Source organism: Caretta caretta, chromosome 12 (assembly GCF_965140235.1).
Source record: "Caretta caretta isolate rCarCar2 chromosome 12, rCarCar1.hap1, whole genome shotgun sequence".
Lineage (NCBI taxonomy): Eukaryota > Metazoa > Chordata > Testudines > Cheloniidae > Caretta > Caretta caretta.
The window spans coordinates 42,555,219-42,582,642 of record NC_134217.1 but is presented as its reverse complement, the minus strand read 5'-3'; the positions used below and the strand labels follow the sequence as shown (position 1 = coordinate 42,582,642).

At 41.1% G+C, this 27,424-nt stretch overlaps 1 protein-coding gene across 1 annotated transcript in view; it reads right to left on the bottom strand.

Annotated features, from left to right (window-relative positions):
• Nucleotides 1–27,424, bottom strand: part of ZFHX3 (zinc finger homeobox 3) — a 930,873-nt gene that overhangs the window by 499,442 nt on the left and 404,007 nt on the right. Inside the window, exon 3 of the mRNA XM_075118499.1 lies at nucleotides 174–291. The gene's annotated coding sequence lies outside the window, so the exon portion shown is untranslated. The remainder of the gene's footprint in view (nucleotides 1–173; nucleotides 292–27,424) is intronic.

The following is a 27,424-nucleotide window of genomic DNA, read 5'->3' as shown; positions in this document are numbered from 1 at the left end:
CATACAGTATAAATGCAACAAAGAATTCCTTGAAATGAGTGCGGCTGTTCTACCTATACATGCATTTCTCTGATTGTGTATTATTGACATTACATGTCCTGGGAGGGTTATCAACATAAAAATCATTTTTACAAGGCTTAAGGCATGTAGGTCACAGAGGAAGCTTTCCCTACCTCAGCAAGCAAATGTGACAATAATGTGGTGAGACCAGGGCACTGTCAACGACGGGAGCAAGGACTCTGGTTCCTATCCAGCCAAGAGAGAATTGGTATAGAGTCTCCAGATCAGCACCTGCAAATTAAAAAAAAAATGAAGTGTGTCGAGATATCTGAAGAAATTGGAATAATGCATGGAAAGAACACATTGGCAGTGCCACTCTCAAAATCAGACCATAAGTCTAGTTATCTAATTCTTACCTTCTGACAAATCAAAGTTAAAAACTGACATGTTTATGCAATGTCCTTTCCAAGATTGTGTAGTTTAGACAAGGACTTAGGAAGGCAATACAAGCTGTGTTTAGTTTGTCTCAGACAAGAGAAAATCTTTGGGGATCTCTCTGTACTCAGTTACCTCAATAAAAATCATCTGGATTGGCACTAAGCACAGAGAACAGTCCTATGGTCTTACTTTTCCCTTTATATCCATTACAGCTGAGTCCTGTTTCTTGTTTTCCACAAGGGACACTAGACATGCGAGTTGGGAGAACAAGTGAATTGTGGAGTTAAAAGAATGATGGGGGTTCAAGGCCAGTCTTAGTCTCCTCAACATCTGACCTGTGTGAGTGAAGAGCATCATTCTCCAGCACCATTTAATGTAGAATTAGGAGGCTAGAAGAATCACTCAGTGAGAGGTGTGGTGTGACAATGCAGCTGCATTCAAAAGAGGTAGAAGGGGTAGGACCCTCTATGCTCTGGGGCTCCCCACTGCCACTCTCTCACATGAGCAGGACTTCCCCTCCTTCCCCACCCAGAAACGTAACAAAAGAAATATTACTCATGAAATAATGTTTTTCCTTCTACCCATTTTGTCAGCCCCCCTGCTCTCCTGCCCCTATGTTTGGATGTATTTACTGCTTTTATCTCTGCGTGAGGTTGTGTTTCGTATACTCGCAAAATGCCATGTACATCCATGATGGAGTTTCTAAATAATAATGTGAGGATAATTATAACAGGAAAAACAAGGTGAGCCAACATGGTGGGTAAATGCCACAAATCCCACACCAGCAAAGACCATGATCCTTAAGTCCTTGCCTCAGAGATGAGGCTCCCAACCGGGTACACACAAGCACAAGTTAACTTGCACAAACAGTCCCAACCAGGAGTGACAAAAATAGTCTGGCAGAAATTCTGCCTCTATCTTCTTTCAACACCAGTATTAAAAAAAAATACAGAATATGATTAATTCATTTCCCAGCTCACTAGTTCAAACTATTAGTGCACAGATAAAAAAATTGATGGTAGTCAGGTGTCTGCATCATTAACCCAACAAAATGACTGGCATGACTAGTACCATTGTTGCAACAGATGGACCAGGTGCATTACATTACTCGTGTTTCCCCCAGTAAAATGATGAAGAACATTGTCAGGACAGTGCATGGAGAAATCAGGCACTATCAATGCCATGCTACATCTCTTCAGTCAGAAAACAGAGAACTTCAGTTTCCAGGACTCAGCAACTTCCTGGATATGTACATTCAAATATAAACGAAAAAGTAGGAAGCAACACTGTGCGAATATGCAGGCCAGGTTTATAGGGCACCATGGGGTAGGAAGAAAATGGCACCGGTCTATAGGTCAGGGTTTCAGAGCTCTGGTGTGGCAGTCAGAAAGAGGAGTAGATTGCCAGTCTGCAGGTCAAGGTTATGTAGCACAGATATGGTAGTGAGAAGTGAATAGTGTGTTTCTCTGTGGGCCATAGCTAGCTTGGAAATGACAGATGCAGAGTGATCATCAGGGTTATGGGGCAGGGATATGCTAGTACTTGCAAAATGGTTGGTGGAATCTTAGTTCCTTTCCCCCACTGTAACAGAATCATTACTCTTGTGATCTCTCCTAAATCCCTTCTCCAAATTTAATTTGCTGCTGTACCTCTCTAGAGTTACTTGTCCTTCCAGCCTTTTCACTACCTCACCACACTGCTGCACACTGTTTAAATCTTAGCTCTCTGGGGCAGGGACTTGTTTTGTTACTTGTTGTACAGCACCTAGTACAATACTAACAGATTTATTTGAGCATAAGCTTTTGTGCGTAAAAACCCCACTTCTTCAGATGCATCTGAAGAAGTGGGGTTTTTACCCATGAAAGCTTATGCTCAAATAAATCTGTTAGTCTTTAAGGTGCCACCGGACTCCTTGTTGTTTTTGTGGATACAGACTAACATGGCTACCCCCTGATACTTGTCACTTAGTCTAGTGCAATGGGGCCCTAATTCCTGTTCAGAATCCTTGAGCACTGCCACAATAGAATTGAATATTAATAGTTCTTATTAATATCTTTAAATAACCCATTTAGAAAAAAATGCATTTTCACAACTTTCTGACTCTCTAACTTTAACCCCTGAATATTCCCTTAAGAAATACCTTCTTCCAAGGGCTTTGTGTCCTGGACACACTGAATCACTGTGTTTGTTATCCTCCACTGTTGCCTTTTCTGGTACTTTCTCATCGTCATTACTCTGAAGTTTCATTGTCCCTTATGTGTTTCCTTTGCCTCAAGATGCTCCTCTCCAGGGATAAATCTCCCTTGCAAGGAAAAAGGATAAACAGTTCCAAATGCCTCCACAATCTTAAATAGTTGGTGATGGTGTGAAATTGCCCCTTTGTAGTATGCTACAAAGGAGGGTTAACTTGCCAGCTCTAGCAGACCCTGTGGTGTGAGGGGCAAATCAGTACACCTCTATCAACTGGGAAAAGACTAAATCCTCCCCATAACTGGAAGATTTTTCTGTAGGGAGCTATGGCGAGCGAAGACTAAATCTGTCCATTTTGGGGTATATTACTGGGAAGAGGATTAATTCCTCTGTGTCTGGCAGATAACTTGGGGATAAATCCCCTCAGTATCCAGAATATTATTGGAGACACGGGGAAAGGGAGAGAAGCATAATCATATTGTCCCTGTCAGATTATTGAGAGAAAAATAAATTATCACATGCCCTAGCAGATTAGATTGAAGGGAGGAATAAATCATCCCCATCTCTGACAGATTACTGAGGGGGCTGTTCCCCCATGTTTCTGGCAGACTATAGGAGGCCAATCCCCCCTTGGTTCTGGCAACTTCCCCCATCTCTGGCAGACTCATGGAACAGTGAATCGCCCCACGTCTCTGACAGATTATAAAGTATTATAATCCCTTCCCCCAAATCTGTGGTGGGGGAAGGGCAGTGAGATTGTGGGGGTAAATCCTGTTCCCCCCATCTCCAGGGGATTACGGGGAGTAAATCCCCCTTTTCCTCAGGCCTGGCGCTGAGACACAAGAGTCTTGATTACACTCTGCTCTTGCCAACTGTCACTCCTAACTGCCGTGGAACTTTCCAGCACCAACATTCCATCTGCCTCCTGAAGGGGCCAACGCTCTCAATAGTATTTTTCTGTTAATTCAGGTTTCAGAGTAACAGCCGTGTTAGTCTGTATTTGCAAAAAGAAAAGGAGGACTTGTGGCACCTTAGAGACTAACCAATTTATTTGAGCATGAGCTTTCGTGAGCTACAGCTCACTTCATCGGCTGTAGCTCACGAAAGCTCATGCTCAAATAAATTGGTTAGTCTCTAAGGTGCCACAAGTACTCCTTTTCTTTCTGTTAATTCAGACATCTTGTCTTCAAATAGACCATCACTGTAGGGGGAGGTGGCAGGGCTGGGGGCACAGTATATCCCTTTACATTGTACCTATCCCTTGCATGGCAACATACATTCCTCTTGCCTCCCACAGCAGATCCAAGGGGTGACTGAGCAGTGCCCCAGCAGCACGACTCATTGAAAGGACAAAGAGCTTAGGGAAATGGCCTCTGCTCTCCCTGCTCCTGGGAGGGAAGGAGGGAGTAGCAGTGCTGGCTCTTTCTGGAGTATATACTTGTCTTCATCAGCCTTCCACAGGCAGACCTGACTGCCCCTGCATCATTCTCGCTTTCTGGCAAGGGTGGCTGTGTGGGGGAAGGGACGGGGTGTCAGAATTGTGGGGGGTTTATAGCTGATCCTCCTCTTCTCCATCACCATTTGACCTAGGAGGTAAGGAGTTGCTTGAGCCTGCCTCTTGCCCTCAGGCTTGCTGTAGGGATCCTTGGGCCTGAGTCCTCACTGCCACTGTAGCTGCTGAAGAGCATCTTCATGAGAAGGGGTTTCTCCCTCGCTGGTGCCCTAAAACTTCTGACTTCACCACAGAGTCTTACTTAGTTAAATTCAGCCAAATAGCAATGTCTAACAATTTGTAATTGAGAATAAAATGAAAATCTGGATATTGTAGCACAGAGAGAAAATGGACCACAGACATCTTGTGACTACTAGAGGAAAGACAGAGCAATAGGGAAGAGAGAGAGAGAGGGAAGAAAGGTACATGGTTGCCCAGATACGCTTCTGTCTCTCTCCCCTGTCTGCTCTGCCCACTGGAGTCTGACATGCAGAAAACCCACCCCCAGCTGTCTTTGTGCATAGGGCTGTCTGGCAGCTCATATTGTGGAGCACTTCTCTGAAAAGCTTAGCAATCTGTTTTGTCTTGCTGCATGCCCACATACTGAGGATGCTTGTTTTCATCTGATCACAATTAGCACCGTGCTAAATTCCTTGTGCCCTGCACTAATTCAGGAGGATGAGCATGTCACACCCCACCAAGAATTACAACTAATCACAGAGGACTCTGGGGGTGTGCCAAACCTTTCATTATGCTTTTGTTTCAAAAGAGAGAGCCAGTGGAAGTTTTAATCTGCATTTTCTTTTTTGTTGGAAATAACCATGGAGGCATTGGAGGGTGCAGATGTCATCAAAAATGGCCTAGGGGTTCATGTGTGCACGTGTGTGGAAAACACAGCAAGCTAGTTGGTTGTATTTAGACTTCATCCCTTCACCCCCAATGGCTGACTGACAGGTTAGAAAACATCCACGCTGGAAATCCCCCCAAACACCCATGCTACAAGCCTGGATTACAGTGTTGTCCGACTGCAAGGCAACTAAAAAACGAGTCTAGTAAGAGCATTACAAGCGGAGGAAAAATATGTAACCAAATGTTATTGCCCTTCTCCACTTTTCTGAAATGGCATGTATGTTTAAAATGAATGTTCTCAGGGCAGGAATGCTCCAAGATTACACTTGTTTGACTAGATAAAACAACTTTAAATAAGAGGAAAGAACACAACCAGTATTGTTAGAGTTTAGTATTTAATGGCATAGATGCCCGATACCCACTCCTTTAAACACAGAGAATGTCTCCAAATGTGCAGCTCTCCAATGGAGCCATCATTTCTCAGTGCAGAAGAGTGGCCACTGGAGGGAGGGAGAGTCCTCTGACTACCAACTCAGTCACAATGATACTATCACCCATTGTGCGTAGGTATTAGAGAGGTCTCAGAACACTGGGTGAATTTGACACACCTTGAATATACACATAGGTTCACAGGGGCAGGGAAAGGACAAAGCCTCTATTTTAACTTAACATTTGCTGGCTTTGGTTGTTTTTAATCACCAGTTTAATGTAGTTCATTATGTGAACCTTATGAAATTGCAGAAGATGTGACTCTGGCAAGAATGCAAACCCCAAACTCTATATGTTAAACTAGCATAATTCCTTATGCTTATGAATGGTGATTTCCATGTGCTTGATGACAGTCACCATCTGACACAGATTCAACAGGATGCTATTTCAAGCTTTTCCAGCCAGTTCAGGTACCTTTCATTCAAACGGATCCTTGGTGGCCTGGTTTCAACATTCAGAAGCCTCTGATTGTTGTATCCCGTATTTTTATAGTGTACCTCAGTACACTAGTGATGAGGAGACTATTGTGAATTACTGAATTTATCATATTAGCAAGTATGCAGACAAACATTATATAAAAAAGGCCAAATAATGCATCACAAAATGCACTTTGTTAATTTATTTTGATAACCACAGTTTATTTATGACAATTCATAATGCAATAGTAAATGTACAATAGTATACTTAGTAAAAATAATGACTTCTTAGTAATACTAGAGACTCTCATATTTCATTGCTTTTGTAAGATGAGTTTTGCACTCCGCTAGGCCTTTGCCCCACTATAACAGACAGACATGTCATCGAGTTTGAGTACAGGGCTTTACTTTGCTTGACCAGTGAAGCCTCATTATTATATCCTGGGATTAAATCTTTGCTGAAAAGTGGGAAATATATAAATCTTCTGTGCCAGCTATAAAGTGCAACATATAGCAAGATACTGATATACTTAATCAAGCCTTCTATAAAATGTTACTCTCTACTCTCCAATAGACCTGGGAACCAGACAGGTATCATATGGATTGTATCGTCTGCTGCTCCATGACAATATTGTGATGTCAGAAATATGAGAGGAGGACACATTAGTAGAGGTACGCAGATAGTGATTACTTAGGAGAAATAAATAGAGAATATCAGAATCTCCAGGAGGAAAGTTACTATAACACAACATTAAATCAGGACATCTAAATGGTAATTTTTACATCCCAGTGTCTATCTCATTAGTCTGTAAAATTTATATTCCTTAGACTAGTGAAAGCAGGTTGCTTGTACAGTTTGAATAAAGGAACTGGGCATTGGATCAGTAATTGTTTTTCCAATGGCTGTATCTTTTTCTCTATTATTGCTTTACACGGCTTGGGTTTGTATAATATTGAAAATCAATAAAATGCATGAAAAAAAAGTATTTTTTTCTTAAAAGTGAAATGATCTTGTTAGGATTCTGGTACAGTCATTCTAAGTTGGGTAGCCTGATCTACTTAATTTTCTTCTCTTTGTGCTCTTATATATCTGTAGATCAGATCTGTAGGTACCAGACCAAATGTTGAAGGAGCTCATTGGAAACAGACTGTCACCTACACACTTCATGAAGATCTGGGGGTTACAGTGGATCAAAAATTGAATGAGTCAACAATGTGATGCAGGTGCAAAAAAGGCTAATATTCTGTGTTATAACATGAGTGTCGCATGTAAGACACATGAGAATTGTTCCTCTCTATTTAGCACTGAGGCGGCCACAGTTGGAATATTGTGTCCAGTTCTGGGTGTCACACTTTAGGAATCATGAGGACAAATTGGAGAGATTCCAGAGGAAAGCAACAAAAATGACAAAAGGTTTAGAAAACTTGATCTATGAGGAAAAGTTTAAAAAAAAGAAAAGAAAAAGGGCATATTTAGTCTTGAGAAAAGAAGCCAGGGGGAGAGGGGAATCTTCATTTATGTTAAGGGATGATATAAAGAGGACTGTAATCAATTGTTCTCCATGTCCACTGAAGGTAGGACAAGCAGTAATGGGCTTAATCTGCAGTAAGGGAGAGCTACTCTCGATATTAGGAAAAACTTTCTAACTGTATGGGTAGTTAAGATCTGGAGCAGCCTTTCAAGGAGGCTGTGCAATCCCTAGCATTGGAGGTTTTTTAGAACAGGTTAGATAAATATCTGTCAGGGATGGTCCTGCCTCAGTGAAAGGGGATGGATTAGATGACTTCTCAAGGTCCCTTCCAGCCCTGCATCTCTATGTTTCTAAAATACTATGTCCTCATGTGACAGGGTGCTAGGCAGTAACTCCTGAGCCAGCCATCTGTCACGCCAGCTCCAATTAAGGGAGGTAAATTGGAGCTGGCTAGAGAAACCTGCACCAGATTGGCGAATGGGAAACTGCTGCCAGCCTAATTAGCCTGGGGCTACATTCAGGCCCAGAGGAAGGCAGCGAGTGTGGGGAGCCAGAGAGTGGAAGGAAAGCGGTAGCTCTTCCCTCCTGGGTGAAGAAGCTGAGAAGTCCTTAAGGCTGAAAACCCAACTTGTATATGGTGAGAAGGTGGTGGGAGCGCACGTTGTAAATAAACTGCACTGGTGATTGCTGAGCCCCAAGGTCTCAGTGGTTTGTGAACACAGCAGAGACAGGAGGAAAGGGGCCCTGCTACACCCCAGTTGAGCAGAACAGTTAATCATGTACTTAATCCCATCCCTATTCTAGTCTAAGGTACTTATGTGACCCACCATTGCCATAGTACCTCATAATGTTTAATGTATTTATCCTCACACCATCCCTGTGAGGTAGGGCTGTACAATTATTTCCATTTTACGGATGAGGAACTGAGGCACATAGAGAATAAGTGACTCCCCCAAGGCTACACAAGAAGTCTGTAGCAGAGCAGAGAATTGACTAACGCCCCTTACGAGTACAATGCCATTTCTTGTATATTCTGCTCATCATCCTGGCCTGCCTGATTTCTCACTGCCAGAGAACACGCTTAAGTCTTAAAAATGAGCATGACTGAAGCCACTGACCAGAGCAGTGCCCTCTTTTTTTGTGGCTTCCTCTGCACAGCAGAATCATATAAAATAAAAGTACAACATTCACTATTTACCTGTCAACCCCAGATTAGGATTAGGATATAGATGTTATGTGAGGTAATGACCATGAGGAGATGAGAAAAGTGTAGCTACTTAAAGAGATTAAGGGATTCACCGTACAGTAATTGAAAGGCCCAGCAGTCTAACTGTGACCATTAATATCTAAAGGGAAAGGAGACCAGTCCGTTATAGCATTAAACAACCAAATCAACACAGCGATAAGGTGCAGGGTGTGATACAAATTGACAAAAGACAGGACATTTGTAGGCAAGGGTGACAACTTGGCACTAACACATGATGATACAAAATGACCCACCTGGTAAATTAAGGACAGGATGTAAGCCTGACTCTGCTACCATTTGTGAGCATATGTCTCAGCATAATGTTATTAAACCTTTGTACGGAAGGCTATAAAATGTATATTGTTTTCATGTCAGTAGAGCTGGGCTAAATTTTTCAACCAAAACTTTTGTTGGCATAAAACACAGATTTGCCAACACAAACATTTTGCAAAGTCATGTTAAATTCACCAAATTGTTTCAGTCAAAAAACCAAACAAACAAAATCCAAAAATATTGAAACGTTTCGTTCAGACATTTCCAGAGCAGAATGTTTTGATACAAAATGACTTTTCATTTAAAAATTTCCTTTCATTTACAAATATTTTGGAAAGTTAAAAATGATCATAATTGAAACAAAATATTTTGTTTGACCCAATTGTTTTTTGTTACTTTATTTGCTGGATTTTTTAAAAATTGGTTTTGGTTTTACCTGAAAAGTCCATTATTCTCACATCTCTGTTTGTGAGGCTTTTGTAGCTGTACCAGACCATTGAAGAAATATGTATTTAGGAAGAGTTTGATATATTTTCCATATTTACATTTTTTGGGGGAACTCAAGTGTTATTTCAGTATCTCAGGGAAATAATACAGGTTCTAGAGAAATAGATATACTTGGTCATCTAGGATTTTACTTGTAAGATCTTTCTATAGACTAGTCTCAAGTCACTACAGATTTATCATACTTTGCACATATAGGCCAAGTTCTCATCTGGTGTAAATCAGTGTAGCTCCTTTGAAGTGAATGGAGTTATACCAATTTATACCACCCAAGGATCTGGACAAGTCTTTGGGATTCTTCAGAAATTAAAGATGCCACATAAATATCTTACTTAGTTAACTTTAGTATTGTATTATAAGATTTTAAATACCTTTTCAATGTGGACTGTAGTCTTTTTTTCATAGAATATCAGGGTTGGAAGGGACCTCAGGAGGTCATCTAGTCCAACCCCCTGCTCAAAGCAGGACCAATCCCCAACTAAATCATCCCAGCCAGGGCTTTGTCAAGCCTGACCTGAAAAACTTCAAAGGAAGGAGATTCCACCACCTCCCTAGGTAATGCATTCCAGTGTTTCACCACCCTCCTAGTGAAAAAGTTTTTCCTAATATCCAACCTAAACCTCCCCCACTGCAACTTGAGACCATTACTCCTTGTTATCAGCTACCACTGAGAACAGTCTAGATCCATCCTCTTAGGAACCTCCTTTCAGGTAGTTGAAAGCAGCTATCAAATCCCCCCTCATTCTTCTCTTCCGCAGACTAAACAATCCCAGTTCCCTCAGCCTCTCCTCATAAGTCATGTGTTCCAGCCTGCTAATAATTTTTGTTGCCCTCCGCTGGACTCTTTCCAACTTTTCCACATCCTTTTTGTAGTGTGGGGCCCAAAACTGGACACAGTACTCCAGATGAGGCCTCACCAATGTTGAATAGAGGGGAATGATCACGTCCCTTGATCTGCTGGCAATGCCCCTACGTATACATCCCAAAATGCCATTGGCCTTCTTGGCAACAAGGGCACACTGTTGACTCATATCCAGCTTCTCATCCACTGTAACGCCTAGGTCTTTTTCTGTAAAACTGCTGCCAAGCCATTCGGTCCCTAGTCTGTAGCGGTGCATGGGATTCTTCCGTCCTAAGTACAGGACTCTGCACTTGTCCTTGTTGAACCTCATCAGATTTCTTTTGGCCCAATCCTCCAATTTGTCTAGGGCCCTCTGTATCCTATCCCTACCCTCCAGCGTATCTACCACTCCTCCCAGTTTAGCGTCATCTGCAAACTTGCTGAGGGTGCAATCCACACCATCCTCCAGATCATTTATGAAGACATTGAACAAAACCAGCCCGAGGACCAACACTTGGGGCACTCCACTTGATGCCGGCTCCCAACTAGACATGGAGTCATTGATCACTACCTGTTGAGCCCGACAATCTAGACAGCTTTCTATCCACCTTATAGTCCACTCATCCAGCCCATACTTCTTTAACTTGCTGGCAAGAATACTGTGGGAGACCGTGTCAAAAGCTTTGCTAAAGTCAAGGAACAACACGTCCACCGCTTTTCCCTCATCCACAGAGCCAGTTATCTCGTCATAGAAGGCAATTAGATTAGTCAGGCATGACTTGCCCTTGGTGAATCCTTGCTGACTGTTCCTGATCACTTTCCTCTCCTCTAAGTGCTTTAGAATTGATTCCTTGAGGACCTGCTCCATGATTTTTCCAGGGACTGAGGTGAGGCTGACTGGCCTGTAGTTCCCCGGATCCTCCTTCTTCCCTTTTTTAAAGATGGGCACTACATTAGCCTTTTTCCAGTCGTCCGGGACTTCCCCCAATCGCCATGAGTTTTCAAAGATAATGGCCAATGGCTCTGCAATCACATCCGCCAACTCCTTTAGCACTCTCGGATGCAACGCATCCGGCCCTATGGACTTGTGCACGTCCAGCTTTTCTAAATAGTCCCGAACCACTTCTTTCTCCACAGAGGGCTGGTCACCTCCTCCTCATGCTGTGCTGCCCAGTGCAGGAGTCTGGGAACTGACCTTGTTCGTGAAGACAGAGGCAAAAAAAGCACACTAATTTTAATGCACACTAATCACAGACTGTTACAGCTACTGGTATATTTATTCTGTTGCAGTCAATCACAGCAATAGATATGTAGATAAACAAAATTCAAAAGGTACAGAGTGCTATATGGCACCTTTCCCAGGTTCATAACTCACTTTCCAAACTGTCAGCTGCAGTGAAGACATAGAGAATGGATTGTGGGACAACTTATATATTTTTTAAACTAAAATATTTTTCAGTTAAAGTATCTGAGTTTAAAACATAGTATAATTATTTATTCATTTGTAGTTCCCTTTAAATAGTTGGAAAATGTCTACATTAACTGCTTTGAAAAGTTTTCCAAAATTTCTCCCTAGGCTGTGACCTTGTGGCCAAGTTAAGTCTAAAAGCAAATTCAAAAGAGAGTTTATAATCAAAACATCAATTCGCAGTAAACACTTGGCTTTAGAGAATTGACTTACTCTTTTGCAAACGAGGGTTACCAGCCAGTTTGAGCTCTTTGGCCTGAGTTTCAACCTTCGGCTCTTCACCAGGATGCCCAAATTCAGTGTTACCAACTCTCTATGTTTTCTTGCAAGTATGTGATATTTGATGATTTTCTTAAAGTCCTGGCTCCTGGAGTCATGTAAAAATGTCAGAATCTCAGCTTTTGTTAAAAACAGTACAGGAAGTTTCTAGACTGCACAGTTGTGGAGAAAAGCTTGAAAATGTGTGTAATAAAAGCTCAGAAATCAGAAGGCAAATAAAAAGGATACAAAATTTAATTTCTTTTTATGTCAAGCTTGTGATTTTTTGTGGGGGGGGGTCTAACATGATTTTTGAACACTTGGTGTTGGCAATACTGCAAATCCCACATCACATTGGAACTTGTGTGCATAAAATGGACATTTACACACCAATCTGCTGTGTGCAGGGCTTGGGGCAGAAGTGATGTATTCGTCTCTTCCAGGACCAACCATGCCGGCCAATCACACCGGCCTGTGGGGCCCCCCAAAGCGCATGACCCGGAGCAGTCGCCCCAATTTGCCCTACCCAAGGGACGGCTCTGGCTGTACATCTTGGGATGAGGGGTAAGTGATCTTTCCTTCCTCTGCCACCACCAACCTGGTTTCTGCTTATACACTGAGGACTAAGAAATTTCATCACACTTTTCAGGGTGAGAAGCAATGCTGCAATCAGAGATGTGATGAAGTGCCTGTGCCACACTATCGATCTGACCCTTTGCATTAGTCCAGTGTATTCAGCCTCAGCAAAAAGGGGATATGCTTGGAGCTATTGAGGACGGATGTTCTGACTGTGTCCCTCTAACAGTCATCCCTCCATCACCCCACAAGGAAGAGTAAGGGGAGGTCTTCCTATGGTTTTTGCCTGTCATTTTATTCAATGTTGTCATTGTATTCAGTACAGCCCTTCATTTTTGGTTTTTATCTTGTTGAAAATTTTCCGGGAATTTATAAGTGCTTATTGCAAAAATTTTAAAATGGGTGAAAGATCGGTGCAAAAAATTAACTTCAGTTTTCTGAGTAAATATGGGGGTTAAAACTGGGGGACATGAGGACAGAAAAAAGCAACAAATAGAGAAAAGTAAGACTACTGAAAGTAAAAGCAGTTTAATGCTGTGGTTTATTTTATGAACTGTACATTAACACTATACACACATGTGTGTATCTTCCACTACATTGCCTTACTTTAACAGACAGCCTTACATTTACACTTAGACTAATTTATTATTAACATAAACACATTTACCTAATGCAGAATATTCAATTTTCTTAACATAATCAGTATTTTCAGACACTTGAGTGGCCCAAAACCCAGCAGAAAATAGGTAAAAACCAAACAATAGTTATTGTAAAACCTGGGAATTTTTTTTGATAAAAATCAGTAAAAACAAAAAATGAAGTATAAAATGAGGGAAAGAGAGATAAAAGGGGGTCATTAAACATGTAGCAAAGTAAAAGAATCAGAAGTCTCCAGCCACCTGCCCTCTCCTGGAATGGAAACTGGGTTAATGAAGAAGCCAGGTAGATTTGTTTCATTTGCTATTTCTTTAACCAGGGGAAAATGTACAGGTAGGGTTCCAAGTCTCTGAGACTGGGCTCCCCAGTTTATTCTCCATTCCCTCATTCTTATACATACAGATAAGGTAAACTAACTGGAACTTGTCATCTGCTTGCCTGAATCCTCCCTCTCTTTCTCTCTGCAGACATTTATTGCCTTCATCTTAATATTGCCAAACTCTAGGATTTTTTCACTACCTCAATCCACACAGCTTCAGGGACTGACTCGTGGGTTGTGCATGTCTCTACAGCAGCAGTAGCAGCAGCGGTATTGCTGTACAAAAGGAAGCACCAAGAGCCAAGATTATGTCTTCAGCATTTTATGGGCTCATGCTATATCTTCTGTAAATAACCTCAGTTTTCACATGGATTATTTAGAATTTCTTATGAAACTGCAGAAATGTCAATGCAGAGTGTGAGCAACCAATCAGGGAGCAGCTTTCTGACCTTTGCCCTTCTCTTCTTCAGCACGACTGCTATTATCTTCAAGGGGAAAAAACCCTCCTTGTCTCTTGTTATACTTTTTTATGATCTAGAATTCTGTTAATAATGACTCCATGTTACATAAAACAGCTACATTAATGTCACCAAGTCCCAAATGTACTGAATCAACCCGACTCCTTCAGAAAGGAAGAAAGTAACAGATATATGGAAGGCAAAGCCTTAATAAAGGCTCGGATCCTAAAGAAGAGAAGAACTCCACCAGACCGCTTTTCCTTCCTATTTGAAATGGGATATTTAAAGGGCCATGTGGCCGAAGAAGATCAGAGTCTTCGCAAGATAACTGTGTCTGACTGAATGCACCATCAAAGTGAACAAATCAAATGTGTGATTTTAGCTGATGCTGTAAAGAACTGCTCACCCTCTTACACTTGCATGCGCCAGTCCTAGCTGCTAATGGGGAAAGGAGAGGGGGAGGCTGGGTGGCTCAGTAAGCAGGCATTCACCTTTCATCTCTGCAATGTGAATGCTGGGTCAGACCAGCATCTTTAGTGAAATGAATTGTTTGGTTTAGTGAAAAAAGTAACAACTTTCAGCCTTGTGCATCTTGCCACAACTGTTTCTAGTTCTATCCAGTTGGGAGAAAAAGCAAAGCCCAATATATTGGTAGCATGACACAAATAACTAATGATAATAATTTCTTTGCTTTAGAGAAACGAAGAACTTCAAGTGCTCAATATCCACGAGCATCAGATCTCTTAACCCAGGCTAGTCTGATCAAAGATATTTGCTAGAGAATGCAAAACTAATGCCTGATGTGAGCAAAAAGTAACAGCTCACACTCCCAACCCATCTGCATTACATATCTGGATGTGAATGTGAAATTTAAGTCAGAAGAGTTGTGAATTGTGTTTGAGGGGAATGAAGGTGATTAACACATTTGTAAGTGGTCAGATCATAAAGCCTAAACACAGAGAAAAAGCTGTGTGTTAGGTTCTCTGAATTCCTGCTGAACAGGGCATCTTTTCTTCCCCGCCTTCCTGATTCTGGCACTTGGCAAAGTCAAAGGACCAAACTGATATGTGGTATTCACAGGTGGAACATCCCTTATGGAGTCACACCCATCACAAAAGAGCTAACTCTGGTAGAGTGGAAGCAGAAGAAGAAAAAGGACATGCACACTTTGTGGATAAAGAAGTAACCTAAAATAGGAGGGGGAATCTCACAGCACCTTGAACTTGTATTTCTGAATAATTGTGTTCCATTGATGAGGGAGTGTGAACTGAATATTTGCTGAAAATTGAATTTGTCCCCTAGCTGGGGGTTTAGCAGCTTCTCATTGGTTGAGAGATTATATTCCAGTTCTCCAGGGACACCAGGTTGAGATAATATAAATCCTGTATTCTGGCAGCAGCCAAAAACTACTAATTTTTATATTAGTAACATCTCAACATGGAACTGGTTGGAAAAGCATCTGTTATCTCCTGATTAGGCACTCAGAAATATGGCTGACATATGGTCTTCTCACCTCTTCCTCTCTCTCTGAAACAATCACAGAAAGGGTTCAAAACCTCCAGCAAAAGAGTATGTCAGTCTTGGTGCCTTTAACAGCTTACTTGCTGGGACTCAGTGCACAAGCAGGTATTGGTATTCATGCCAATACAAGGAGCCGTTGCTTATTTTCCAAAGTAAATATGCATTTATGACATCTGACTGTACCGAACTTTGTCAGTGCCCTGTCAATGTATTCAGATACTGTCCCTGGAGAAAAAGCCAAGAAATCAGCTTTGTGGGAAAACGTTCAGGACGTGGAGATTGGTAGAGTTCTCTTGTTTTTCATTGTAACAGCATCAGCTATGGAGCTCAATAGCCTCTCACCTTCCACTCTGGGTCAGCACGGAGTATGTTTGGAAATCGAGCAGCTACCCATTAATCCAAAGGGATCGGGACACAGTGGTGCTGTTTAATGACCAGTTCAACATGTTACTTCTCTGACAGACAGCTGGGTGGCTTTGAAAAATATGCCCATTGCCATTTGTAGCTAGAAGGGAAAAGGAATCTATTATTAATAGCAGAAAGAGAGGTGAAATCAGGGTAGGGAAATAACAGTAGCCATGATTAGTGTGGACATGCATCTACAACAGGACAAAAGGTAAAGTAATTCCAAGCCAGGGAATTCTATCCTTCACCTACCCTGTAGTGCCTGGATACTGCAGCCCATATGCTAGCTAATAACACTCATTAAGCAAAGGCAGGCATAACAGGGTGATGGGTTATGGATGAAATGTCATCATTTCTGGGAAGTATCCTGGAATTTGTGATTTATGGTCACCTTTGCTTTGATTCCAGTATTTATAGGAGTTTAATTCTCTTTTTTTTAATATGACGCTATCCAAATAAAAGGTGGAGGGTGTAGCCCATAGGGCTAGCCTGCTTGCTTGCTAATATATATTTTCTCATGGGTTTGATTGTTTTTTTTATTTTAATAGATTTGCACTAGAGTATTTTTGGCAGTAACGCAAGGAACCTATGGGCCACATCCTGTATGTTGAGGTAAAACAGGTTAGCGTACATATGTTCAGGACTTTTAGCTGAGATAAGTGATGATGAGCTAAAGCATAAAGTTAGCATATATATGTTTATGACCTTTAGCATAGATAAGTGAGGATGAGTTAAAGCAAGTTAGACCTTTGGCATAGATAGATGGATACCTCAGTTCATGCCCTCTTTAAACTAAACAGGCACTCCACGAAGAACATGGAAACAACGGGTTAGTCCAGAAACAACAGATGTGAGAATGAGCTAATCGTCATTAATATGTATGAACATGCCAGCCTATAAATTAAGGATACCCTGATATTTTGTGGATGAGGAACTCCTTGCAAACTCTGTGTAGCCCGATTCTGGGACCTTGTTATTTTCTGATTAGATTAATTGGCAAGCCTATAACCCATATTATATAAACAATAATATTAATCCCCTAAAATCAGGCAACTGGGGAAGAGGTAGTAAGAAAATGATGAGTGGAAATTCCATTGATAACATGCTTGGGGAAGGAAGTCCCTTCAGATCCGACATCCTTCTGAACCCTGAGTGAATTCTGCAACTCCCAGCATCTATCCATAGCATCCTCTAGAGCATCCACACATTTGCCCATACTTTTCATATTATTAGGGACTCACAGTGTTACGATAACTACTTCATGACAATCCTTTTGAAAAATCCTCATTGCCTATGTACAGTAGCCATCTTTAAACTTTAGTATCTACAGCTTTGTACAGCCTGATATGGAACCAGCTGGATCATATTACAGGCAAAACACCTACAACATTTCATTATAAAAAATACATCTAAATAAAACATGGAAAGGCATAATAATTCTCATACCTCCACCTTCCCAGTCAAGCAGAAACTTTGTATGACAAATTTAATCTAAGAACGAACTGTTATTATGAACATCTCAGAAAAAAGTTCAAGGAGAAAGAGCTCATAGACTGCACCATAATGATCCTGAGATAAACACTACATGGAAAATTAGCTTCAACAGGAGTTGTTACTCAACCTCCATGCTGCACAGCAAACAATATATCTTGGATTTGCATGATATATGCTAGATATCATTGTATATTCACAGTATTCTGATAGATGGTCAGACTTTCAATGCCCAAAGTTGAAAGTTTTGGGTAATTCTATCTAAATAAGAATTTAGCCAAGAGACCAAACACCACATCATTTATTATATTCCATGATTTTAAAAAAATATAAACAAGCAAACATGAATACCTAAAACAACAGTTGTAATATAAACCAAGAAAGCCAAGAAATTCTAAGGTAAGGCTGCCACAGCCCAAACTCCCACCAAATAATGGTTTTCATTGTAAGGCAGACAAACTACTAGTACAAAGAGTGTGTATGTTTGCTTGTGTGTCAACATGTGAGCATGTGTGTCACCCACACAAATGGGATTATTTCATCCACAATAAATATGCATCCACCGATGGGGCAGAAAATGAAAGTTGATGTGCACAGCAATTTACACACATGTGACATGACAAGGCCCCTGTCCTGAGGATCTGATAACCTAAATAAGACTCAAAGAATAAGAGTGTTGGGTTGGAGAGGAGATGAAGGATAAAAGGTTGGAAGCTGGTCTCTGGGGAGCCTTATTTAGGGCCTGTTTAGACAGCAACTTTTAAAGCACTGTTCTAACACAACAGACCCCTTCCAACCAAGACCGTGGAAAGATTTTGTAACAGGTTCGAAGCACGTTTTAGTCCTGTCTGTCCAGGCAAGTCCAAACAGTGATAACATATTCAAGGGAACGCCATTCCTCTAACAGGGATCTTCACATGAAGTAGATACATTAATTAATGTTTTTCAGTTTCTTCAGTTTGCCCTGTTATTTATTTATATTTTATTTTAAAATTACATGGATAGAGCATTAGGCTTCACTTGAAATTCTCTAGTTTTGTTGTGTTGTGTCACAGTTTTTATGTTCTTTAAAAATGTAATACACTAATCAATTACTTTGATTGGTTTGGTACAGTGTAGGTAAGTCAGCCCACTAAACGTTTATTAGTGGAGCAGAAATCTGGCTTAATAAACAAAAGGGGGAGACAAGTAACACTCATTCTTCTGACCAAGATCCTTTTAAGAGCTACAGAAAATCTTGCTGACTTCTCAATTACATTAAAAGCCTGTGAGATGAAGGCAAGGTAGTGTGATCTGTTGGACTGAGCAAGTGTTTGGGAGCCAAGCGCTCCTGAATTCTAATCCTGCTGTTATTGCCAACTCCCTTCATTGCCTCCGAAGAATCATTTAATATCTCCATGTCTCAGTTTCCTGATTCGTAAAATGGAGCTACTACTACTGACCTCATGGGGCATATGGGATTAATTTGTGAATAGCTGTAAGCATTTTATAAGTAAAGGTATTTTATTATGAAGACAATTGGGAGCAAGATAGGATTGGGCTGCGGTTTTATTATTTGTATTATTTAGACCATGGTAGCACTCAAAGTGTGCTAGGCATTTTTCAAACACAAAGGAAGATACAATCCCTTCCTTGAGAACAAATAGTTTACAAAGAGAAAGATGAGAAGAAGGGGAAAGGGATACAACATAGAAAGGTATCAGCAAGCCACAGATTATTGTTTTAATTAAAATATACTAAATTCTCCCCTCCATCCTCTCACCACAAGTCAGACTACTTATCTTTCCCATCCCTACTCCAGTTCCCAGCTTCATTCCAGTGTCCTTATGCCTCTCCCTTCCATCATCCAGCTCTCTCCCTCCACATAAAGGAGCAGTTCACTCATCAGATAAATAAATGAAATACACAAGCAGAGGACAGTAATCTTCCTCTTAGTAACAATGTGGGTAGGACAAAAGACCTTACAGTCTGCGCATCAGTCTGCTCCAGCTCAAACACAACTCACTAACCTCCCAAAAGAACAATGAAAGTCACTGGTGCTCTGCTGGCAGCACCCTTGAACTCAGGGAGCTTTTGTGACTCACAATGGCAAAGTAAGGAAGTGGACATTGTAGAAAAAATATCAATATTTTATTCCTGATTAGGAAACTAACCGGTAATCAGACTCTCACAGCCCATCCTTAGCACAAGAGAGATCGTCCTGCTCACTCTCACAGATATGTAGTCTTCTTGCATACACATGCAAACACCATATCACATTCCACCCCATAAGTATGCACAACTGCACAGACACACACAGTATCAAACACACCCTTCTTTTCCCAGATGATGCAGGCCTGTCCTCAAGTGGACCTTCAAATCTCCTGAGCGAGATAAATAAAAGTGCTCTTTTATTAATGATAGGAGAGTGAGACAAAAGTGCCATGCTGGTCTAATTCCTTCAAGAGTTTTACTGGGGGTAAGAGCTTTCTTTCTTTCTTTCTTTCTTTGTCTCTCGCTGTCTTTTTAAATCCTTTCTATTGGCTTGCCCGGCAACCTTATGGAAACTTCTCTCAAGTGCAGCCTATTGAGTTCGGCACTCAAATTGCTCCCAGAGCCTACTGGATATTCCTTCAGATGTCTAACAAGCGTCGAACACAACTGAGGTTTACAGAGACACAGAAATCAATACTGCGGCTTCCGCCAGTCACGCTGAGGAATTAGTCATCCCAAGGAAAAGCACAGACAGTTAAATAACAGAATCATGACTTCGAATAACCTAAGAGGTTTATGAAGGTAGAAAGCAGTCTATGGCCTTGATAACCTCAAGTTAGCCTGGAAAAAAGGAGATTGAGAAAACATTCACTTAGCTTCCTCCTCTTTGATATCAATGAGGGCAAGTGCTAGACCTCCAGGGGTCAACAACAGCTGTCTCAGGAGGCCCTGTGAAGTGTAATGAGCAGAGTGACCATTTGGATGCTATGCTGTCACAATGAAGAATGAGGTTGTCAATGTCCTCCAGACTTCTAGCATGTTCTATGGCTTCATGCCACAGGTGTAAGTTACATGACATATTCCAGCTCTGAAACCTGAAAAGGGATAATTTCTACAATCATAGTTACTATAAAAGGCCAGATACACAGGGGAAAAACTGAATCATTGGACTCCTAATTGTATTTGTAACAATGTGGGAAGAGAAGGAGAGGAAGAGAGATGGCTGCTAGCCTCTTGCCATTAAGATGGGGCCTCCTTGGACGAAACGGAACCCAAAAATCTCCAGTGAAGAAAGAGAAATACTGGAATCTTAATTACTGCTACCAAGTACCTTTTCTTCTGAAATATCCCAAATCTTTTGATCTTCAGGGCATGCTGCAAAGACCATCTGTTTGGAAGGTCTGAGGGTATGGCTAAGACGGGGTGTTAGGATGGAATATATTTTGTTGTTTGAATTACTGTCTGGTTAACATCATTTAATTTCTGTTGTTGTGGGAGTGGATTTGCCTCTTGCTGACCATTACTCTTTGTCAGGCTCGTTTACGGATAAGGAATCTTCTTTGTATTTAAATTGCAACGATTAAATAAAATAATGACCAGGAGTGGGGAGGCTGTCATATATTTAGATTGTTTGAGAGAAAAACAGGTGTGCACCTTTTTCCCTAATGACAATTAACATCTTTAATGTCTCTAAAGTTTAAAATTCAGCATAAGGAGTTAGGAATATTGTGAAGTCAGAATGTCTTCCTGAGCAAGGGCATTCTCAATCCCATCCCCAAGCCTTTACACAACAACAAAGTCACACAGTTTGCTTCACTGCTCGGGAAACAACATTGATTGTCAATGGAACTTGCAATTAAATTCTTTGAATGCAAATGAATTGCCTAGAGTCAACACTCACCCATGGTGAGGAAAAAGCTCCAAGATAGATGACATTGCAGAAAACAGTGGGATGGTAGACTCAAACAACAGATAGAAACTCCCAGGTAGCCTTTGGTTTAAGTGGTCACAGGCCTCCAGGAGCGACTATTCTAATTTGTAGTCTTCTTATTTTTTAAAGTGAATTTACAAAAAGTGAAAGATTCCATGATGACACTCATGATGACTGAATTTCTTAGTTTATCCACAGAACAGGTATAGAATGGTAGGACTATGCAAGCTGCCCATACACATCATCCCCTGCAATGTGTCCCCATCTCTGACATGCACCCCTAGATGGTTTCAGTATCCATGTCTATTCATAGGGCCCTTCGTTTTCAGTTTTTATTTTATTTAATTTTTACTAGGAATTTATCTGTGTTTATTACCACAACAAAAACAGGTGAAAATCATTGCAACAAACTATTAATAATTTCTCTGGATAAATATCATGATTTATTCTGGTGGATGGAAAGGCAGGGGAAAAAGTATTCAGTAGATTAAGGCTTTGAATTGCATTCATCAGTGTGGTTTGTGCAGATCTGAAACAGAACTCAAAACACAATGCCACCTCTGAATTTAAGAAAACAATATACCTCCAATCCCCAAATAAAACTTTTCATTTGAATAAACAGTTTACTATTAGCTTATAGAACTATTAGCTTATAAATAATTACATTTAATAATTGGGCCACACCATCTGCAGCACATACACTGAACTTCATCCTTTTCTCCTGTTTTGTTTATTAACTTTCCAATACTTCCTTTTGTTCTGAATCGTATTCTGATACAGATTTTTGGTTTCTTCCCACTTCAGTGTGTCAAATCTTTAACCTGTTATCTGCTAACAGTTTGAAATGTGTATTTGGTGTGCATGAGATTCATCAGCGTGTTCAGATGTGCATGCACTTCAGAGCTTGCATGCATGTTTATTGTGTGCATCTTCTAGACTAATACATAGCCTTACTTCAACTGGCAGCTTTGCATATACACACAGACTAATATATTATCATAATACATTCATCTCATGCAATGGATTGTATTTTCCTACTAAAACAAGTTATTTTTATATATTTGAATGATACAAAAGTAGGGTGAAAATCAGAAAAAAATGACTAAAACTTCTTGTAAAACCTGGGAATTTTTCAGTAAAAATAGGTTTACAATGAAAACAAAGGGGCTTACCTATTCAGTATTGTCCTCTCTCCTGACACATCCAGTCAATAAGAGCCATCTTTGGTGGTGGTTTCTGAGGTGAACACCTATGGTACTCTATGGGGTTCTCTACTACTCTCTAGGAGCTGCTCTGAGAGCCTACCTTCAAATTTCATTTCACATAGGTCATCGAACATCATTAGATGGTAAATGTGTATTCGCTACCAGCATACATGGGATTCAAGTCAGTGGCTTAGAAGAGAGAGGCCCTGTATCCCATTGCTCAGTCACCTATGACCTTTAAGAGATGAGTTCTGAGCTTCATCTCAGACCTTCCCAATTGCTTTAGCCCTAGTTTAGGAAAATCCAACAGATTTCTATCTAACCCTTCTTAGTGGAGACTCGGAACACCAGCCTGTAGACAAGGTGGAAGCCATGCCAGAACACAGCTGCCCATCAATACAACTGACACCTAAGGACAGAGTTCAGGCCTTTGCTCATATGATATCAGCCTTCTGCCACTGAGGTTATGTTGAAATTTTACACCAGTTAACTGTACTATGGATCCAAGTGAACCTGCCACTTACCCTGATCCTCTGTTGCAGAAGCTGTCCTGAAGCCCTGGCTCAATGGGCTGTCACCCAGTCACCCCATGGGCACCACATTTATAAGGCTGGTTAACCCTGATGCTTGGTGGAATAACAGTTTTAATCTCACTGATGACAAGCTTATTAAATACCTGCTAAAGCCTGCAGGGTTTCTAAGTAAACCTCTTCTCTTCCCTATTTTAGACAATAGGGAGGTCAAATTGGTCAGGTTAGGTCTTAGCACATTATTCTGTGCTGAGATCAGTGTGTGTGTGTTTCCCCCTGCCCTCCAGCCTGGTGAGTATAGCTTTCCCTCACAAGATCATCAATCTGTCCCTATCCCCATCCCCAACTGGCATTTTCCCCTACATTAACCTCAGATATGAGCACATGCTCTAGCCCCCAGTGTTCCTGCTCCCAGGACTCTCCCTGCCCCCTCCCCCCAGCACTCCTTATCTAAGGCAGCATGTCACTGCAATTTTATGGTCAACATTACCGGCTAAAGTCCTCCTTTGAACCAATCAAACTGAACTGAATACGTCAGAGAGAAACCAGGCTTTCAGCAAGAAGCTTGCTTCCTGCATTGTGCTGCCTGACCCCCTCCACCAGCAGCCATCATAAATCTGCCTTACCTGATGGGAGATGGGCTTTTTAGGATCTCTCAGGGTGCTTTGAGGTAGCACTTCTATGAACTCTGTCCACAATAAATAACACTACCTGCAATATGTCTTTGGGAACGTGTCAGCAGCTGCTGTCCTGCCATGAATTTTTATTCTTTTGCCGTCTGGAAGATAGATTCCAGATACAGCATTTCCCCGCACTTAGTGTCAGATCTCTTTACCCCTTTGCCCCGGCAGAATGACAGGGACCACAAATAAAATAAAATAATAAAAAAGCAGCATAGAAAAAATGGCCTGAGAGTAGAGGGAAAGCACTGAACTCACCTCTCCCTGCAGCTGAGCAGCTTCAGAGATGATGGCATTGACTGCATGACAGGAACAAAGTTGGATGGGAAGAAGGTATTTTTTGTATCATACAGAATGAAGATTTTCTCAAGAGGCTTCTACAGAAAAGGATCTGAAGAGAAACCTGATAGAGAAAGAGGAATATACACACACTTTCAGGAAAACACAGAAAGAGGCATTCAAATGCCATCATCACAACTTCGTGAACTGTTGTGCCAGTGACGTGGAAAGCATAACACCGGTCCAACTGAAGGCTGTCTTGGTGAGATAAGAGCCTATGCCAACAGAGATGGAGAACATAATACAGTCTCATTGGTCTAAAAATTGAAGATTAGCAAAGAACTGAAATGAGCAGGAAGGGGATGAAGTGAAGTATATGAAATCAATTTACAATGGGAGGTCCACTCTCTCTAGCAGAAATTAACTGTCCTGAGACTTTTGTAATCCACTCAAACTAACTCATACCTCTTTAATGTATAGTAGGCAGCACATATAGTAAATGGGGATATCATTGGTGGGACTAAAGAACAGGTTCTCAGCTCCTTTTACTCTTTTACAAGTAGGTGAGATATTACCAGTTGTAGCAGTATACCCAGTTTGGAATATGAGAAATACCTGCTCAAACAGCAATAACTTACCTATCCATAAAAACTGCACCCACTGTGGTCCAGCTCTTGTGGTACAAGATTTAAAATGGCAATTCCAGCTAAATAGGACATCATAATGTACCTGGAATTTCTCATCCTGTCTATTCCTTTTTTTCAGCTCAGTGACTTATATAAAGATAAAATACTGCCCAGCCTGCTTTCCCCCACTGAATGTTGCCTGAAGGGTTATTTGAGAGTAGCATCTCACCTTATTTCAAAGGATCATTTTTTCTTCTTCTTTTTCCTTTATGAAAGTACCAGGATTCACATTCCCAGCATCTCAGCTGTGTTGGGATCCACACTTTAATGTCAAGATTCACACCCCCAGCCTTGAAATGTAGTAGGATCCACACATCAGTGTTCTAGCACAAGGATTCACAAGGCAGTCATCAAGCATTTTGTAATGTATCAATGACCCAATGCCAGGTCTGTTCCCTTAGCTTCTGAGCGCAGTATAATCAGCTCACCAACACACCTATACCTGAATTCACATGATAAAGCACTACTGTTGTGGTTAGAATATGATTATATGGCAACCCTAGCTAAACCACCTTGCCTGACCCCTCTCTTTTTATAAGTGCACTTTCAACAGGTGAACTGAGCCCTCACTAAATACACATTGCTGAACAGCAGGGGGCCTGGAACATCCCGCCCCAAACCTCTCTTACCCCAGAGACTTCAAAAGCTGCTTTTGCCACACAGCAGAGTTAAAGTGTAGATGATTTACAAGGTCGTTGACAAATGCAAGTATTGATCGGGTATTAAAGTGTCTTGTGATTAATATAGCCTTCGAAGTAATTAGTGCAGAAGATCTCATATCTCAACACGTTTAAATAATGTATCTGAGAACACACAGGGCCCCTGTCAATCATGCTGACTGAGGCCAAACATTATATCACCTGACAACTAATTTGGAAATTGGGCTTCCTGCCTGCTGCATATCTTTCAAAAACAGGAACTCTCTCCTAATTGCCTGGGGTGACCTATATTTAGAGTCTTGCAATTCCTCTGTGTGTGTGTATGTGTGTGTAAAAAAGAGGCTGCAATTCTGACAATGGCCGTGAATCCCAGGAGGAAAACTAGAGGCACTGAAGAGAGTTGGCAAAGGACTCCTTAGACATTACATGCAAACAACCTGCACTCCATCAAAATGGCCTGAATGGTGGCATCTGCTGCATTCTGTTCCCATATCTGATTGAGCCATGCGATCCACGACCCACCCCTCAATAGGAGCCTAACCTTTTCATGCAATGTCCTAGCTTTGTTAAAACTGCTCATCTTGGAAACAGTATTTTCTTAATGATAAAGAAAGGCACAAGCTGAGCTGGAAGCAATATCTCCAGAGTCCCCCATACATTAAATTGGGGGAGGGGCTGTTTGAAGTTAACACCAGCTGAAATAATTTCAGAGTCTGACTCTAACAGGCTGGTGTTCACTCCATCTAGCAGTATCCCAGCCGTTAAAGGCAGTACAGATTGGTCTAATGGGAGGACGATTTTGGATACCTCCTAATTTATTCAGATTTGCAATTATTCTGATCTTCACCAGCCCACCTCACTTCTGCAACTTGTGTTACATGAAGTCTCAGAAAATGGCAAGCCCCTTTCTCTCTCCAGTTGCACAGTGTCAGTTATGCCTTCCTTGGACCCTCTTGCTCCCATAATCCCAGCAAGAACAATTTAAACTCAGGAGAGTTGTTCAAATGCCATAATCCCTATGGCTTGGAAGTTCTTAGTTTGAATATTTCTCAAAGGGCAGACTCTCTGTTCCAGTTTTCCCGGAAAACCAGAGTAACAAATTATGTTTCCTTCAAGATGGAAGGACAACAATCTCAATGTTGAAATCATAGCAACTGGAGATGGCAAAGGTCTATTTGCTCACTAGGTCCATGGCCTTTCAATGTATGATTGTTCTCTCCAGTGTATTCTCCAATATTTTGTCTAGTCATTTTAAATTACTCAGAAATAAAGTTTCTACCTTGTCCCTTGTGAGACTATTCTACATCCTAATAGACCTAAACGTTAGGAAATGTTTGGCCTAAATTTTCATTGGCCCAATTTCATATTCAAGCTTAGCTATCCAGCCTTGGACCATCTTAAATAATTCCTCTACTCTTTGGCAAACCTCTATTCAGGGATGACAGCATTAGAGAATGAAAACAAAAATATTAAAGAAAAAGGAGACTAGAAATGGAGCACAAGGTTTAATCTTAAAAACAAGCCGCCCTGAAAGATAAAAACATTTCTGTGGAAAATCTTTCAGAACAAAGAGTAAAATAAAAAGTAGAATTAGTGGCGAGAGAGAAAGGAGAAGTATATAAAAAATACACAGATATGGAAACCATCAGGGAAGAGGTCACAGAAAGAAGATGCAATACCAATACTAAAAATGATCCTTTGCTATGTACAGCAACCTACTGCTGAAGAAGACTGCATTGTGGAAGGCAATGGCTCACCTTATTTCCTATTTTCAGGATATATTTATTTATGAGATCACTTTAGTTCCATATTCTGTCCTTGTACACTGAGGCAGCAAGACTGGATTTTAATTTTTTGGGGAGTGTGTTACCAATGAATTAGGAGACAGGAGGTTTGTAGGAACATTCATGTGGGCTCACTCTGTTCCTCCGCTCCTGAGGTACTGGCCCAGTGAAATTAAAGAAGCTGTTTATTATCAAGCACATGTTCTTCAGACATACTAGCATCTACTTGCCTTCCACAGTGGGAATTTCACACTCCATAGGACATGGGAAATGGTGGGAAATGGTAGAAAATCCTGGGAATTTCCTGTTCTTTTCTTATATGCTCTGACACAAA